This window comes from Melospiza melodia, chromosome 27, assembly GCF_035770615.1.
Source record: "Melospiza melodia melodia isolate bMelMel2 chromosome 27, bMelMel2.pri, whole genome shotgun sequence".
NCBI lineage: Eukaryota > Metazoa > Chordata > Aves > Passeriformes > Passerellidae > Melospiza > Melospiza melodia.
Window position 1 is genome coordinate 6,618,247 of NC_086220.1, and position 18,727 is coordinate 6,636,973.

An 18,727-nucleotide genomic window follows, 5' to 3' on the forward strand; every position below is an offset into this window, starting at 1 on the left:
CTTTCCTCTCAAACGCTGTCAGAACTCCTGCATTTTACTCCCATATCCCCCGTTCATTTTCTTAAGAACCATGAGAAATATTTAGGATTTTTTTTTTCCCCCCCAGTGTTCTTCTCTTATGAAGTGCTGTCATAAACCATGACATTAAATCACAAGGGTTAATTTACACAGATTGCTGAGCCACCTCAGCAAAAAGAGCGGCAGCAGCAGCGTGAGATGCAGAGGGAATTCTCAGTCCCTCTGAGCATTCCTGTGAGATGCAGAGGGAATTCTCAGCCTCTCCATGGGAAGAGCATCCCGTGTGCAGAGGGAATTCTCAGTCCTTCTGTGAGAAGAGCATCCCTATGAGATGCAGAAAGAATTCTCAGTCTCTCCATGGGAAGAGCATCCCCATGAGATGCAGGGGGAATTCTCAGTCTCTCTGTGGGAAGAGCATCCCGTGAGATGCAGAGGGAATTATCAGTCCTTCTGTGAAAAGAGCATTGCCCTGAGATGCAGAGGAAATTCTCAGTCCCTCCAATATCCCCATGACATGCAGGGGAAATTCTCAGTCCCTCTGTGGGAAGAGCATCCCATGACATGCAGGGGAAATTCTCAGTCCCTCTGAGCATCCCCATGAGATGCAGAAAGAATTATCAGTCCCTCCATGGGAAGAGCATCCCTGTGAGATGCAGAGGGAATTCTCAGTCTCTCTAAGCATCCCCGTGAAATACAGATGGAATTCTCAGTCCCTCTGTGGGAAGAACATTGCCCTGAGATGCAGAGAGAATTCTCAGTCCCTCCATGGGGAGAGCAGCCCCGTGAGATGTAGAGGAAATTCTCGGTCCCTCTGAGAGAAAAGCGTCCCCATGAGATGCAAGGGAATTCTCAGTCCCTCTGTGGGATGAGCATCCCTGTGAAATGCAGGGGAAATTCTCAGTCCCTCTGAGCATCCCCATGAGATGCAGGAAGAATTCACAGTCCCTCCATGGGCAGAGCATCCCTGTGAGATGCAGAGGGAATTCTCGGTCCCTCCATGGGCAGAGCATTACCCTGAGATGTAGAGGAAATTCTCGGTCCCTCTGTAAGAAAAGCATCCCCGTGAGATGCAGACGGAATTCTCAATCCTTCTGTGAGAAGAGAATCCCTGTGAGATGCAGAAAGAATTCTCAGTCCCTCTGTGAGAAAAGCATCCCCATGAGATGCAGAGGGAACTCTCAGTCCCTCCACGGGCAGAGCATCCCTGTGCACAGCAGGGACTGATTCTCGCTGCCCTGCTCCCTTCTCACTGCTCTGTGTTTGTTCCTGCCGTGCTCACAGCGCTCCTGGCCCTGCTGCCCGGGGCTGTGGGGAGCAGCACGGGCTGTTTGTGTTGAGGAAAGCGCTGTGGAAGGGATCACTCACTGCTGAGGCTCTGCCCTCCACCGGGGGCTCCATCCCGAGCCGGGCAGCGCAGCCCCGGCTGCTCCAACAGCACTTCGGGGTGATTTCATGCACATGTGGGGGATTTTATGCACATGTGGGGGATTTGCTGGGTCCCCAGGAAGAAATGATGAATCTGACTCCAAGTTCTTAAAGGGCTAATTTATTATTCTATTCTATTCTATTCTATTCTATTCTATTCTATTCTATTCTATTCCATTCCATTCCATTCCATTCCATTCCATTCCATCCTATCCTATCCTATCCTACTAAAACTATACTAAAGAATAGAGAAAGGATACAGACTGAAGGCTCAGGAAGAATGAGAATGAAACCTCATGGCTGACTCCTCAAAGTCTGGCACAGCTGATGGTGATTGGTCATTAAGTAAAAACAATTCACACGTTGGATAAACAGTCTCCAAACACATTCCAAAGCAGCAAAACACAGGAGAAGCAAATGAGATAAGATTGTTTTCATTTTTCTCTGAGGCTTCTCAGCTTCCCAGGAGAAGAATCCTGAGCAAAGAGGATTTTTCAGCAAATATTACAGTCTTTGGTTTTTTTGGTTTGTTTTTTTTTTTTTGGGGGGGGGAGGTGTTTATTTGCTTGGGGTTTTTTTGTTGTTGTTTTTTTTTTTGTTTTTGTTTTTTAATTTTTTTGTTGTTTTTGAGAAAATCTGTCCTGTGATTTTTATTCCCTGGAGCTCACTGTGTGTTAGTGCCTCTCAGTCTCACAGGATGGGCCAAGCGCTGATGCTCAGAGTGACTTGGACACTAAAATCTGCCTGTCCAGAGCCCTGTGCTGCTCTCCCTCCACCTCCCCAGGCTGGCTGTGGGGAGCAGCCCTGCAGGCTGGCCCTGCCTCGCTGCTGCTGGGGACAGGCACAGGTCAGCGTTGCTAAAAGGGAGAGAATTGAATCGATATCTGCAGCGTTTGATATTCTGCCCAGTGGAACACCTGTTATGGCTTTAATTACTATTTCTAAAAGCAGCGCTGAACGGAAAGCAAAAGGCAGAAATAAATAGCAAGGGGTGATCAATTGGGCGTGAAACCCTTGTTATTGATCACCTTTAACCTCTGCTTAAACTAATGACAGAGCTACCATTTAACTGTCCCCAGGCACAAAGCGCATCAATTGCACAAGTGCCACATAAATCACGGTGGGCTGCAGCAGGCTGGGGGTGCCCCTGGGGCCAGCCTGGCCCTGGGGGGCTGCAGGGGGGCTCTGCTGCACTGGGGCACCTGCCCCAGGTGAGCTCTGCTCTGGTCTTCTGCACAAAAAGCCACATCGCTGCTCTTAGGGCAGCACAGCCTGAAGAAATGATAGCATTTCCCCTCCATGCCTCTTTCCCCACGGAAATAAAAGAAGATTTATGCTGCTGAGGATCCCCTGGATGCCTGCTCCTCACCTTCATGTGCCATGGCTGGGGCGGCACTACTGAGGCTGGGGTGAGTTTGCAGAAAAAAGGACAGAGAGGGCTCAAAACAGCAATCCTGTGTCAGCAAGTGACATGGGCACTTGCTGAAAGAAATCACCTTTTCCCACGTGTCTTCAACTGGCTGTGCTGGAATTGCCTCTGCTGCTTTTTATAGGGATAATTTTTAATTTTTTTTTCCCTAAAAATCAAAATATGCAATGGGCAACAGAGTGAAGTCAGCACGGCCTTGCAAGAGAACAACAATATAATAATGAATATTATTATATTCATTAACATTCAATCTACAAATTATCCCTTGAAACCCCAGGCTGGAGATTTGCCAGTTTTCAATACACGACAACGTTGTCTAATATGTTCCCAGCACAAGAGCATTGCCAGGGCTGTGCTGGTTGTGTGGCATCACAAAACCATCAGCTGAATGTCCTGCCATGCACAGGGCAAGGCTGGGCCTGCCTTTTGAGGGGGATATTTATCTTTAAGACAGGATGCCTGCTCTGCAAATTCAGTCCCCCAAGGAATTAGGAGGTGATATTTTTTCTTTATGTTCCCTACTCTTGGTATTAGTGAAAGCAGAGGGCTTTTAGGGCAGCTTTCAGTTTCCAGAGCTGTGCAGGGAGCATTTGCACTGAGCAAATGGAAGAAGGAAAGGAAGGAAAAGGGCAGTGGTGTTCCAAGGAGAAGTCTGTCTGTCTGTTCATCCCTTTTGGAGCACTCAGGATCCCTCCTGTCTCTGCAGGAATGAGAAGATCCTGTCCCATGTGCTGTGAGATGGGCTGCATGATGCTGAGCACACATTTGGCCTGGAGGATCCATGAACATCCTGGGTGGATTCATCCTGTGCAATTTCCTGGAGGATTTTCTCAGGACACCCTGGGTTCATAAACATTTTGCCTTTGTGCTGCCATTTGGAGGGTTTCTACTGAAATCTTAAAAATCCTTGGGGCGTCCTCATCCATCAGCCACTGGAAGCATTATTGATAATACAATCATTCCTTTTTTGGTCACTCTGTTTCCCTTTTTTTTTTTTTTTTTCCTGCTGAAATCCTGTCATTTATCACTGCTGGAACGTTGAGAGATGATTGGAATCAATGCCCAGGTGCAGCACAGGAGCCTTGCAAAGGCAAAGGCCAGGGAGGAGAGACCTCTGGCATCCCTCTGCACCTACCCTCACAGGGACAGCTGAGGCAGGTCTGGAGACACAGCAGATGTGACATCTCAAGCCCTGCTCTGGCCAGACTGGGGTTCTGGGCTGTGCCAGAGCATCCCTGTGCTGGTTTAGGTTCCTTCAACATCATGGTTGAGGGAACTCCACAGTGCTGGCAACACCAGCTTTGATCCAGCCCCTTTGAACCTCCAGTTGAAAATCTGAGTGAAAATTCCAGATAATGGCTCCAATTAATGGTGGTGGCTCTGTGATCTGCATTCCCCAGGTTTGTCTGCTGGCCCCAGTACAGGGCTGCTGTGGGAGAAGTGTGGGCCAGCAGAGCAAGGCCAGACAAGCTCAGGCACGTCCCATCCACAATATTGGTAAATATTCCAAAGGGCAGGGCTGGCTCTGTCCCAGGAGGGCTCTCAGCTCCCCAGCCTGGCTGTAAGGAGCAGCCCTGCAGGCTGGCCCAGCCTTGCTGCTGCTGGGGACTGGCACAAGTCAGTTAAACTGAATCAATATCGGGAGTGTTTGATGTTCTGCCCAGTGGAACACTTGTTATGTCTTTAATTGCTATTTCTAAAAGCACTGTGGAATCTCAGAGCAGGGGGACATCCCACAGAACCTGCTCTGGGCCCTGTTTGTGCCATGGAGGATTCACCTGGTGCTTGTGGAGCACCCCAGAGGCTGCAGTCCCTGCTGCTGGTGTGGCAGAGGAACATCTCAGTGCTCAATAAAATCCTCTCCCATGTCAGTCCAGAGCTGCCCAGCGCCAGCAGCTGCACTGAGAGCTTGGCATGGATTTGCATAGATGAAATGATTTCTCCTGCCATTCATTCAGCCTCTCTGCCTGCCAGCTTCCCTGCTCCTCTCAGGAATCTGAGGTCCACACAGGGAGCATTCAGCTGGCCACCAGCTCTTTACTGAGCCCTGCTTTGCACAGATGTCCCCAAGCAATGCCATGAATTGTTGCTCTATAGTCACTGAGCTGTTTGGGAAAACATTTCAGATAACTGTCCTACGCACTGGGGTGACTGAATTGATGGCATTTGAATGCTCAAAAAGATAGTGTGAATTGGAAACAATGCTGTCCCTGTCACAGGCAGCAGGAGAATTCCAGCTGGTATTTTCATTGTTAATCATCAAACCCAGGGCACTGTGTGGCCTTAATACCTTGGAAGGGGCTGGAGAAATGCACAAGCCAGCCTGTCACTTCCCCTTCTGGATTTTCCAAATGCCAGGGAAGGAATGCTTTTAAAATTGCCTTTCAGAGCTCCACAAGGAACACTGTAGCTTGGCTGTGGGGAGAGGAGGGGAGGAAAAGGACAACAGTCAGGGTAGTTGCCCAAGAACTGTGATGGGCACCAAATCTGGGGGCTCCCCCAGCCTTGGGTGGCAAGGTAGCACCTGTGCTCACAGAGGTGGGAGCAAACAGGCAGTGATGTGTCAGAATTCAGGGCATCCCTCTGTCTGTCCTGGACTGCCAGGACCCTGCCAGGGGGCTCAGAGACCCTGGCACAGAGCCCAAGCCACCTGTGACTTTGATTATGACCCATGGAGGAAATTACCAACCTTAGATGAGGATCTGCAAGCCATGAAAGTTTAAGTAGAATGACAGTGAATTTATCATGGGGTGAAAAATAGATTTTGGGGGTTTTTAGAATGAGGGTTCAGAGGGCAAGATGGAGGAATCTGGGCATGTCCAGCCTTTCTCCTTCTTCTTCCTGGCCTCCATCTTCTGCTGTGATGGTGGCACTTTTGGATTGGTTTAGAGTAGAAGCTCACTGTCTAACATAAGTGATAGGTATTGGGAATTGATTGTAAATAATGTACAGGTATAAAATTTTTAGTATAAAAGATAACAGCACCCTGAGGGTGGCCAGAGTGCCTCTGTCTGTCCTGCTGAGCAGACCTCTGCTGGACAGGAGAAAGAATTTTATAGATAAGAAACAATAAACCACCCTGAGACCAAGAACAGAAGAGCTCTGACTCATTCTTCAAGCCCCAGGTGGGGAAAAGAGACTTTTAAAAATATTTTGGGGTCACTGTGACCAGAGACACCCAGAGTGGTGCATCCCATGCAGTGGCAGCAAACACTGCTGGAGGTGTTGGCAGCCAGGAGAGCTGTGCTGCATCTGGGCTTGGCAGAGCACAGCCACCCCAGCCATACATCATGCAGAGCAATGGGCACTTGGGCAGCACATTACAATAAAGCATCATCAGAGTGCTGTTGCTATGGTGATGTATTAGGGCAATACATCATTAGGTACCTTCCCCTGGTGATGCATTGCTCCAAACATGGCTCCTGCCAGCACCAGCACAGGGACCACAGGGGAGGGCTTGTCTTTCTGCAGAAACTTCACCCTTCTCCTAAGGAAAAACATCTGAGAGTGGTGGCTTCACTGAGGGGACACAGGGCAGGGGCTGGCCCGTCTCTCCTGAGCCTCTTTCCTGGGACATGCTCCTGCTGAGCCTGGTGCTGTTTTCTGGGGACCCGGTTCCTGCATTTTAGTGCATGTGGGCAGCAGGATCTGGGATAAAATGTGGGCAAAAGGACCTGGGATAAAACGTGGGCAAAAGGATCTGGGATAAGATGTGGGCAGAAGGACCTGAGATAAAATGTGGGCAGAATGGTCTGGGATAAATTGTGGGCAAAAGGACCTGGGATAAAACGTGGGCAGAATGGTCTGGGATAAATTGTGGGCAAAAGGACCTGAGATAAAACGTGGGCAGAATGGTCTGGGATAAATTGTGGGCAGAAGGATCTGGGATAAAATGTGGGCAAAAGGATCTGGGATAAAATGTGGGCAGAGGGATCTGGGATAAAATGTGGGCAGAAGGACCTAGGATAAAACGTGGGCAGAAGGACCTGGGATAAAATGTGGGCATAAGGATCTGGGATAAATTGTGGGCAGAAGGATCTGGGATAAAATGTGGGAAAAGGACCTGGGATAAAACGTGGGCAAAAGGATCTGGGATAAAACATGGGCAGAAGGATCTGGGATAAAATGTGGGCAGAAGGATCTGGGATGAAATGTGAGCAGAAGGATCTGGGATAAATTGTGGGTAAAAGGATCTGGGATAAAATGTGGGCAGAGGGATCTGGGATAAAATGTGGACAAAGGGACCTGCCCGTGCTGCTGCACAGAGGGACAGGTTCTGTCTAAACCCAGAGGGTCTGAGGCACTTATGGGAGCTCCTTTAGAGCTGCTGGAGGGTGGCATTGCTGGCACCCCTGTGAGGGGCTGCTCTGGGCTCCTGCTCCCCATGTCCTTCACGCTGTGCCCTCAATCAGAGGCTGCATCACTCTGAGGAAATTCATCCTCTCCTGTCCCCAGGCAGCCAAACCTGCTGGGAAACCATGGGTGGCACAAAAGGGTGGCATATGTGGTGGCAGAGGACACAGATGGACCCAAAAAGGAGCCCATGGCTGCTGCTGCTCACCTTCCCATCAGCTGCTCCCTCGGGATCACTTCTCCCTTGCTCTTCTATAAATCTATTATATATATTTATATTTTATATTTATTAATATATATATTTTATATTTTATTAATATAGCTTATATTAATAGAGCATCAATAGAATATTATAATATAATATTACAATTGCTAAATAATATAACTAATATTATAAATAACATAATATTTATATAAATAAAACTAATCGCATATATAACATAATAATATAATATTACAATTGCAGATAATATAAATAATATAATAACAAGTATTATAAATAATATAATGTTTATATAAATAAAACTAATAATATAAGTAATTTAAAATAGAAGATTAAAATTACTAAATAATATAAACAATATAATATAATAACTAACAATATAAATAATATAATATTTATAAAAATGAATTTTTATAAAAATTCCCCTCTCTCCAGGCTCTAGCCTGGAATGAAAGCAAAAAGAGAAGCCCAGGAGAAGTTCCAGTGTGCTGGGTGCTCAGCATCCCTGGGCTCCTTGCAGGGCTGCACTCTTTTCTGCTCAGTGGGCTAAATAAATTGCTTCCTAGAGCAGATTGGGAAAGGAGGTTTCCTTCCCTGCAAAGTATGTTGTGTGCATCAGATATAATTTGATTTTAATTAGTGGACAAGAAAGCAGCATAGTTAATAAAGTATGCACTGCCGTTTGCAGGGATGCCAGTCTTGAATTCCTAGAAAATGCAATCCGATCAGAAAGACCAGGGCAAGGTGAGGCAAGGCTGAGCACGTCTGGGCTGGGGCATTGCAAACTGAGTCCCAGGAGAGATCCCTGACCCCTGTGGTATCCCATGGTCAGGAGCACAGCAGAAAAGCAGTTTGTGAAGCTCGTGCTGTTATTTGGTGTGGAGATGTGCCAGCTGAAGCCAGGGACTGTTCGCTGGCTCCCCTGGTGCTCTCACTCAGGCAAAGGTGCAGCTGCCCATTGCTTCCCTCCCTTTTTCCTGCACCTGGAGGGGCCCCAGAGCCTGTCCCAGCTCCCTGGTGGGGCACAGCTGTCCCAGGGCTGCTCCTGCATCTCCGGCACTCTCAGGTTTTGGTTGTTAATTGCTGCCTCACATGTGCAGGATGTCTCTGCTTTGGTCCGCGTGGCTGAAGAACGAGTCTGGACTCTTCACTTTTCTGTCTTGAGGTTGTTTATTAATTCTTATCTATAAAATTTTCTTTCTGCCCAGCTGAGATCTGCTCAGCAGGGCAGCCACAGGCACTCTCTGTGTTGTCCTTTTATACTACAAACTACGTATAACATATTTACACTAAATTCCCAATCCCTGTCACCTATGTTAGACAGTGCACTTCCACTCTAGACCAATCCCAAATGCCAACATCACTGCAGAAAATGGAGAACAAGAAGAAGAAGGAGAAAGGCTGGACACGCCCAAGTTCCTCCATCTTCTCCCCATAACCCCCATGCCAAAAATCCTAAAATCTACATTTTCACCCTGTGATCATTTTGTTATTACACTATTCAAACCTGTGTGACTTTCATGTCCTCATACAAAGCTGGTAACTTACTCCAGGGGTCACAATCAAATCCCCAGGTGCTCTGGGCTGTGTGCCAGGGTCTCTGAGCCCCCTGGCAACTCTGGACACCCCCAGAGGGATGCACTGAGTTCTGACACTGCACTGCCTGGGGGATGCGGGTTCCTCAGCAGCACTGGCTGCAGCTGCTCACACACAGCAGCCTGTGTTTGGGCAGCAGCTCTCCTGGGCTCTGTTCCCAGCACTGTGGGCTCGTGGTTAGACCACTTAAGAGCCAGGCTGCCCCCACATCACCCTGCAGATGCACACTTCCTTCCCCTGAAATCTCTGTGGGAGCACAGCCTGCCCACTGAGGGCACGAGGGCAAGAATAAGAGCTTGGTTGTGCAGGCTTGAAATATGAAATAACATCCCCTGGAACTGCCCTGCTGCTGGTTCCCCATCGGTGTGGGGTGTGGGACACTCCAGGAGAGCAAGGCTGTGTCTGCCCCTGCTGCTTTTGAGGGCTCAGCACACTGCCCTGCTCCCAGCACCGTTTGCAGCACCCCAAACCCAGGCTGCTTTCAGCTTCTCCATCAATTTGGCTCAATTAAGAAATAAACTGAGCCTGTGGGCACAGTTCTGATTGCTTTGATCATCCTCAGGTAGGGCAGAGGGGTTTGTGTGCCCTGGGCAGGAGCTGGGGGTGAAGCTCTCCTGGCAGAGAGGACCCACAGCAGGAGCAGGCCCCATGGGCCAGGGCAGGGTTATTTAAAGCTCTGTTTTCACTCTGTTCCCACCAGGACGCTCATCTCCCACCCTGACACGTCTGGAAGGGAGTGCTTGAGGGAGGCTGTGGGCATCTGAGAGGAGCAGAGCTGCCTGTGCTGCTCCAGGGGGTGTGCAGGGCAGCACGGCTCTGTGAGGCCAGACCTGGCTGTGAGGGATGTCACACATCAACAAACATCACTGTCAAAAAGGACAGCAAAAGGTTATTTACCAGAAAACAGGCCCAAAAGTGGCATGGCAGCAGTGACATGTGCTGTGGCCACGCTGCCAGGGCTGCACCCCACGGTGGCTCAGGGGGTCAGGGCCGTGCTGCAGTGCCAGGCTCAGCCCAGCAGCCCCTCTCTGTGCCCGTGGCCAGCCTGGTGCCACCAGGGTGACAGCAGCCCAGCGTTCTCTCACTTTCCCTGCTGCAGGAGTGATGGAGTGCTCAGAGCAAGGCAGGCTGAGATTTCAGACCAAGCACTGATGCCCTGTGGTGCTCCCCTGGCTGCTGGGCTGGGGGGGACCTGCTGTCTCTGTCCCTTCATCTGCTGGGAACTGTGTGTGTCCTGTGTGTGTCCACATTTCCCTTCATCTGTGGGAACTGTGAGTGTGCTTCTCTGGGCATTTGACAACAATGTTTTCCCAAAAAAAAAAAAAAAACCCAGACAATAATATAAATAATATAAAAATATAATGTTAAATTACTAAATAATATAAATATTATATAATCTTTTTATTATATAATATCAATAAATATAAAATGTATATATTCAATATAAATATAATACTATAACCATCAATATAAATAATATAATATTTATACAATGTTTATATATTTACAGACAACGTTATTAATTTTCAAGGTAACACCAATGAGAACACTGAGCTGCTGTTGGATTGTTAATCATTTTCTGGTGGCTGCAGCACAGATATTTGTGTGCCATGTTCATCTGTGGAGCTGGACCTGTGTGGGCCTGGTGAAGGCCCGTAGCCTCAGACTGGGCTCAGGAGCAGTGCCAGGACATCTGGTGGCACTCCTGGTGCCAGGGCTGTTCCCAGAGCAGCACTGAGGCCTCAGGGGTGCCCTCAGCCCATCCCTGGCACAGCTGGGGAGTTTTGCATCCTCCAAAGCTGTCCTGACGCCGCAGTTCAAGGAGCCCCAGTGCTGTCCCTGCCTCTCCCCGTCCCTGCTCTGATTAGAGCCCTCAGAACAAACCTGCTAATGCCTTTCCCAAGCTCTCGCCCCCACACTTTTTGCCATATAAATCACTGTAATTAAAGCGTTTGGAAAATGCTTTGGGAGCCCAGACAAGCATCCCCACATGCTGCAGACCCAGCTTGGCAAGCCTGACTTCCTGCTGCACCCACCCTGCTGCCCCAGGCGCTGCATCCCTGCCCTCCCCAGCACCCAGCAGGACAGCAGCGAGGAGAGAGGGCCTTTCCCAGGCTGTGAACCTGCCCCGGGCTCAGCACCTGGCCCAGGCACTGCACACAGACAGGGAGAGGCCACAGGGAGGGGGCAGGACCCCCGGCAGCCCCTGGCACTGTAATGAGGGATGTGGGACTCCAGGCTGCTCTCCAAAATGCAGTTTATTCCATCCAAGAGGTTACAGCGGTCCAGGGTGGTGGGTGACAGAGCTGTGCCTACAGCTGTCAGCTCCAGCTGCAGGCAGGCCTGGAGACCCTGAGTTTAGGTTACAAATGCATTCTATACTTTCCTTTTGGTCACAATGCATTCTGCGCTTTTCCTTCCTGAGCATCTCAATACAGCAGAACCAATCTATACCTTAACTATTATCAATAGCCTATCATAACTACTGTAATTACCATATTCATGTTCCTGTTCTCGAATCACTAAAAATCAGTACATTACAGTTTAAGCTAGAAGTTGGTTTTCAGTTTTCTTGCAGTGGAAAATTCTGAGACCTATTTTCTACTTCAACTTTGCTGACTTGTTTGCCTGTGCTATCTTTCTGCTTGGTAAAAACATCTTCTTGTTTGGGGGGGGTTTATCCTTTGCTCTAAGCCATAAAAACCCCTTCTAACTAACACACCCTTTGCCTCCTTGGTTAAGACTGGCTCAACAATTCTTTTCTTCAATATCAAAACTTGCTTTTATTTCTATTCCTTCATCACACTCCACATTTAAAGATCTTTCTGCTAAGCACACATATCTGTGAGACTTTCTTGTCAAGCTTTCATCCTTCCCAGCATGGCAGCCCCCTGTGCATGTTGTCTGTAAAGGGGACACAGGGTGCTGCTCACAGCTCTGTCACCTGCTGGGACAGAGTGGGGAACCTGGGAGTGGGGAAATCTGGGGAGAAATCCCTTTTGGGAGGGTATGGAGGGCACCCTGCACCTGGACCTTCTGATCATCTCAGGGGAATGAGCCCCCCAGGATGAGTCTGTCCATGGCCCCTTTCTCAGTGACACAGGGGAGGCAGCACAGGTGAGCACAGGTGAGCCCTGCGGAGCCCTGGAGGAGCAGGTGGGGCCCAGGCAGGAGGGCAGGGCTGCTCTGGGACTGGCAGAGCCTGCTGGGATGGCCTGGGCACCACGATGAGGTCGCAGCTCCCCCTCCAGCACAGCTCTGCAGGGCAGGAGCAGGAGCAGGTCCCGTCCTGCCCTGAACCAAGGCGTGAGGAACACCAGAGGCTTTGGCCTGTGTTTTTAACTTGGAGCAGAACAGTCCTTCAGCAGCTGCTGTGAGCCACCAATCCACCAATTTTTAGGCATTTTTCAAATAACACAGGTGAAACTGAAAGAAAATGCCCCTGTTTTAATCAGAAACCCTGAGAACAGGACAAATTGAAGGTCCTTTCTCATTAATGTCTTGGGGCAAAGGGTCTGCTCCTGTCTCTACAGGTGCAGGAATTAAGTGGGTGCCAGCCAAAACCATCAAACCACATCACACCCCAGAGCAGCCATGCAGGGGCACCCCTGCATCCCCTGCACCTTGGTGCTCTCCCTCTGCTTTCCCAGCCACCAAAAGGACCAAAATCCACAAGCAGGGATCTGCAGCTGGCCACGGTGGGGATGGCACAGCCTGGCAGAGCCTGTGACCATGGGGAGCTGGGCTGTTGCTGCCTTTGCTGTTCCTCAGCAGGGAGGGTTCTGTGCACACGGAGCTCAGCCCTGCTCCCAGCTCCTGCTCAGCGTGTATTTTTGCCTTTTAATGAAAGCAGCTGAACTGCCTGAAGTTGCCTCTCAACTCTTCTCTTGGGCTTGGGCTGCCAAGAAGTGATTGATGCATTTAATGGAGGCAGTGGGTGCAGAGGAATTTGGCAGGAGCCCAGGATCATGAGACACAAAGGATCTGCAATTCCTGCTTGGGCTCTCTGAGCTCTGCTCTCCCAGAACACTCTGTCCTGTGGGGGGTTCTGTGGGGTATTTTCGGGGTGCCCCGGATGAAGGAAGAATTGATAAATCTCATTCCATGTTCTTAGAAGGCTAATTTATTATTATATTATATTTTTATATTATTATATTATATTATTAAAATAAAATAATGTATTATATTATTAAAATATAGTATTATATTGTATTATATTATATTATATTATATTATATTATATTATATTATATTATATTATATTATATTATTAATATAAATATATAATGTCTATAATTGTATAGACATTATATATTCATATTATATATAAATAATATAAATTCATCATTTATAAAATTATAAATTTTATTATTATGTATTATAATTTATTATCTATTATTATTTTATTATATATTATAATTTATTAAATTATAAATATAAGTTTATAATTTATAAAATGATATTATTTATAGAAATATTATATTATATTATATTATATTATATTATATTATATTATATTATATTATATTATATTATATTATATTATATTATATTATATTATATTATATTATATTATATTACATTATATTACATTATATTACATTATATTACATTATATTACATTATATTACATTATATTACATTATATTCTATTATATATTAATTATGGAATGCTATACTAAAACTATACTAAAGAATAGAGATAGGATACCTACAGAAGGTTTAACAAGATACTCATGAAAAACTTGTGACTTGGGGCTTCAGGCACTCAGAAATTCCCATTTTTGCTGCTGGCTCAGTCCAACACAGCTGATGGTGATTGGTCATTAAGTAAAAACAATTCACATGTTGGATAAACAATCTCCAGACCACATTCCAAAGCAGCCAAACACAGGAGAAGCAAATGGGATAATATTGGTTTTCCTTGTCCTCTGAGGCTTCTCAGCTTCTCAGTAGAAAATCCTGCACAAGGGGATTGTTCAGAAGATGTGACAGTGACAGGTTCTGCGCTCTGGCTGATCAGCTGGGAGCTCAGGAGCCCTGGGAATAGGGCAGGGGCTGAGCCATGGGGATGGGGAGAAGGATTTGGGGCTGTGTAGGGCTCAGGCTGGACAATCCCAGCCTCTCTCTTTGGTTTTTCTCCTGCTCTGAGCAGGGTTTGCCCCCACACTGGGGCAATGTGCGCAGCAGACACCTGCCTGGTTTTGCATGCACACGCTGCTGTGTGAGCCTGCATGTGAAAGGGATTTTTCCTCCCATTTCCTGGAGAGAAATCCCCCTGCCATGCTCGGGCTAGTCTGGGAGCAGCCCACACAGCTTGCATGCAGCACACCTCCATTCCTGTGCATGCTGCTCCTCACACTCACATGCACACGTGGGAGCTCACCTGCACCTGTGGGGGCGTGCCCTGTGCCACACCTGTGACATCCACAGCCAGACATTGTCACTGCAAACCAACCCAACACCTGGCACTGAGCGCTGGCATGTGCCCTGTGACATTCCCAGCCAGACACTGTCACTGCAAACCAACCCAACACCTGGCAGTGAGCGCTGGCATGTGCCCTGTGACACCCACAGCCCTGTGACACCCACAACCAGACAGGTATCATCCAAACCAACCCAACACCTGGCACTGAGCGCTGGCATGTGCCCTGTGACACCCACAGCCCTGTGACATTCCCAGCCAGACAGGTGTCACTGCAAACCAACCCAACACCTGGCACTGAGCAACTTGCTGCAGCTTCCCTTTCTCACAGGAACGCTGTGCCAGCCAACCCCAAGGTTTAGAGTTGTGCCACACCTGAGTGCTGGCATGTGCCCTGTGACACCCCAGCCAGCCAGATTTCACCCAAACCAACCAAACACTTGGCACTGAGTGCTGGCATACGCCCTGTGACACCCCAGACCTGTGACACCCCAGCCCTGTGCCACCCCCAGCCAGACAGATGTCACTGCAAACCAACCCAACACCTGGCACTGAGCAACTTGCTGCAGCCTCCCTTTCTCACGGGAGCCCTGTGCCAGCCAACCCCAAGGTTTAGAATTGTGCCATACCTGAACAATGACATCCCCAGCCAGACAGGTGTCACTGCAAACCAACCCAACACCTGGCACTGAGCACTGGCATGTGCCCTGTGACACCCACAGCCCTGTGACACCCACAACCAGACAGGTATCATCCAAACCAACCCAACACCTGGCAGTGAGTGCTGGCATGTGCCCTGTGCCACCCCAGCCTGTGACACCCCCAGCTCTGTGACACCCTCAGCCAGACAGGTGTCACTCCAAACCAACCCAACACCTGGCAGTGAGTGCTGGCATGTGCCCTGTGCCACCCCCAGACTGTGACACCCACAACCAGACAGGTGTCACTCCAAACTAACCATCCCCTGGCACTGAGCAAGGCTTTCTGCAGCCTCCCCTTCTCCCAGCAGCCCTGTGCCAGGCAGCTCCTGGGTTCAGAGCAGGGCAGTCGCAGCTTTTGTCCCTGCAGCCTTCTGGGAGGTATCAGAGGGTGACCCTTGGCTGTTTCCTAAGCTCGGGAGCGGGGTTAGGAACAAAGGGACAAAGCTGCCTGTCAGTCCCTGAGCGTGGGGGCTGACCTCAGCTTAGCTTGGTCCTGTTGGAAAGGCACCCTGAAGCCAGCACTTTAAAATTAAATATATAATATAATGTAATATAATGTAATATAATGTAATATAATGTAATATAATATAATATAATATAATATAATATAATATAATATAATATAATATAATATAATATAATATAATATAATATAATATAATATAATATAATATAATATAATATAATATAATATAATATCTTTTCTAATTTTTATATTTTTATTTTATATTAATATCATATTAATATATCATAAATATAAAATAATAATATAATCTTGAAATTACTAAATAATATAATAAATATTATAATTAATATATTTATAAAATAGAACTAATAATATTAATAATACAATATTACAATTACTGATAATATAAATAATACAGCATCATAACTAATAATATAAACAATATAATGTTTATATAAATAAAACTGATAATATAAATAATATAGTATAATATTATAACATTAAAATTACTAAATAATATAAATAATATTATGTAATAGCTAATAATACATTAATATAAAATTTATATAAATAAAACCATTTTAAATAATGTAATGATATAACATTGAAATTACTGAATACTATAAATAATCTAATAATGAATAATATAAATAATATAATATTTATGCAAATAAAACTCATCCTATAAATAATATAATATTAAAATTACTAATACCTCTCCCCTGGCTGTTTTCAGAGGGGCACCCATTCCAGATGTCTCTGGAGAGTGATTTCCAGGAGCTAGATAAAGCTTTCCTTGTGTTTTCAATGTACACATTGCTCATTCCCTGGAGCTTCCCTCCCCCTGCAGATATAAAGGGCAATTTGTAGAGCTTACAAAGGCTTATTAAAATATCATTGTGAAAGGGTGACATAAGCACCTGAGCTGAAAAGAATGGGAAATATTTGTCTCATTAACCAGAGACTCAGATGTCTTGTTTCCTTTTCCTTCCTATAGGAGGGCAACAGTAATTTATTATCATGTGTGGAGAGAAAAGCTTCACTCCTTGGAAGATTTCTGTGAAGCCTCTGCACCTGGCGGGCTGGGAGGGATCATCCTGGTGCATGTTTTTTTCAGATAATGCCAAAACTGCAGAACTTTCTGCAAGCGTTTTCTGAAAGCATTTTCTGCAAGCATTTTCTGAAAGTATTTTCTGCAAGAATTTTCTGAAAGCATTTTGTGCAAGCAGCAGATCCTGAGCCCCGTTTGTGTGGCCACACCAGTGTGGGCTGGAGCACAGCTCGGGCTGTTTGCATGTCATGAACACAACAATCACTCTGTAAGGGGGAGAAAGGGTTAGGGGCAGGCAGAGTTTTAAGAATAAAGGCTTGTTTGGGAGAGTTATTCACTCAGTGCCTGCTGTAGGTGGACGGCAGCAGATTAGAAGGAAACATTATCTCTCAGGGCAAGTTCAGAAGGACAAATGAAGCCAAACTGGCACGGGCTGAGAGCCTCAATGCATTATTCTCTTTGCTCTACAAATCTGTGAGAACAAAGTGCTCAGTGTGAATGTTCACCAGGGCCTTTTTTACCCCTGTAAGACCACAAAAGTTCAGCATGAGATGAAGGGACACGTGTTGGCTATTAGTCTGCTACAAAGAGCATTTCAGTTTAGAATTTAGAGTCTCATAAAAACATTATTGTCTGTGTCCCAGGACATTTATTTGTTTGTTAGGGCAACATGGACTGAAAAATATGTACCCCTCTGCACAGTTGTGTGCCTCACCAGCCTTACCATGGCTAGAAAACTTAGGGGGTACCTCAGCCTGGAGGAGACCCCCTGAGCATCAGCCTTGTCAGAACTCAGCACATTCTTCTGGGTGTCCAGAATTGCTGGGACCCCATTATGGGGCTCAGAGACCCTGGCACACAGCCCAGAGCACCTGGGGATTTGATTATGACCCCTGGAGCAAGTTACCAGCTTTGTATGAGGACCTGAAAGTCGCACAGGTTTGAATGGTGTAATAATAAAATATTTACAGGGTGAAAATGTAGATTTTAGGATTTTTGGTGTGGGGGTTATGGGGACAAGATGGAGGAACTTGGGCATGTCCAGCCTTTATTCTTCTTCTTCTTCTTCTTCTTCTTCTTCTTCTTCTTCTTCTTCTTCTTCTTGTTCTCCATTTTCTGCAGTGATGTTGGCACTTTGGGACTGGTTTAGAGTAGAAGTGCACTGTCTAACACAGGTGATAGGGATTGGGAATTAAGTGTAAATATGTTATACGTAGTTTGGAGTATAAAAGGACAACACAGAGTGCCTGTGGCTGCCCTGCTGAGCAGATCTCGGCTGGGCAGAAAGAAAATTTTTTAGGTAAGAATTAATAAACAACCTCAAGACAGAAAAGTGAAGAGTCCAGACTCATTCTTCAGATACATAGGCTGAAGCAGGGACATCCTGCACATCTCGGGGCAGCAATGAACAACCAAAACCAGAGATGCCTCAACACCAGCCCTGCCATCTCTGCAGGCCAAGGAGGATTTTTGCCCTAAAGAACACCTGGCCTGCTGTGTTTGGCTGCTGCAGGAGGCTGCACCTTGCTAAGAGTCCTCTCACCCAACATGAAGCCTCCACTGACATTCCTGGCTCTGCTCTGCTCAGATCTTTCTGTTTTTATACATTCACCAGGTCTGAGGCAAGGGAGAAGTTTATGTCCAAGTGAAAAAGCCAAGGATCAGGGAGTTCTTGCCTCCCCCTGCCCCAGAGATCACAGTCCAGCTCTTGGGAGCACCAGGGCACCTTTCCCCTTCTGTGCCCTCCTTCCCTCCTGAGGCTCCTCAGGACTGACAACCCCAAACCCTGCTGGAGCTGCTGGACTCAGTCCTGGCTCCCTGAGTGAAGTGCAGTGATGGCAGCACAGAGAAGAATCAGAACACAGGATCTGACAGTCCCTCCTGGACTTGCAGGCTGGAATAAACAAAATTATGGACAAGCATTCCCGAGTGCATCTGTGACACTTCTGGGTTGTAAGCTGCTCGCTGCCTTCCTGCCTTAGAACCATTTTGACAAAAGGCATCCACATGATTTTGATGTACTTAAGCCCATGGCCAGGC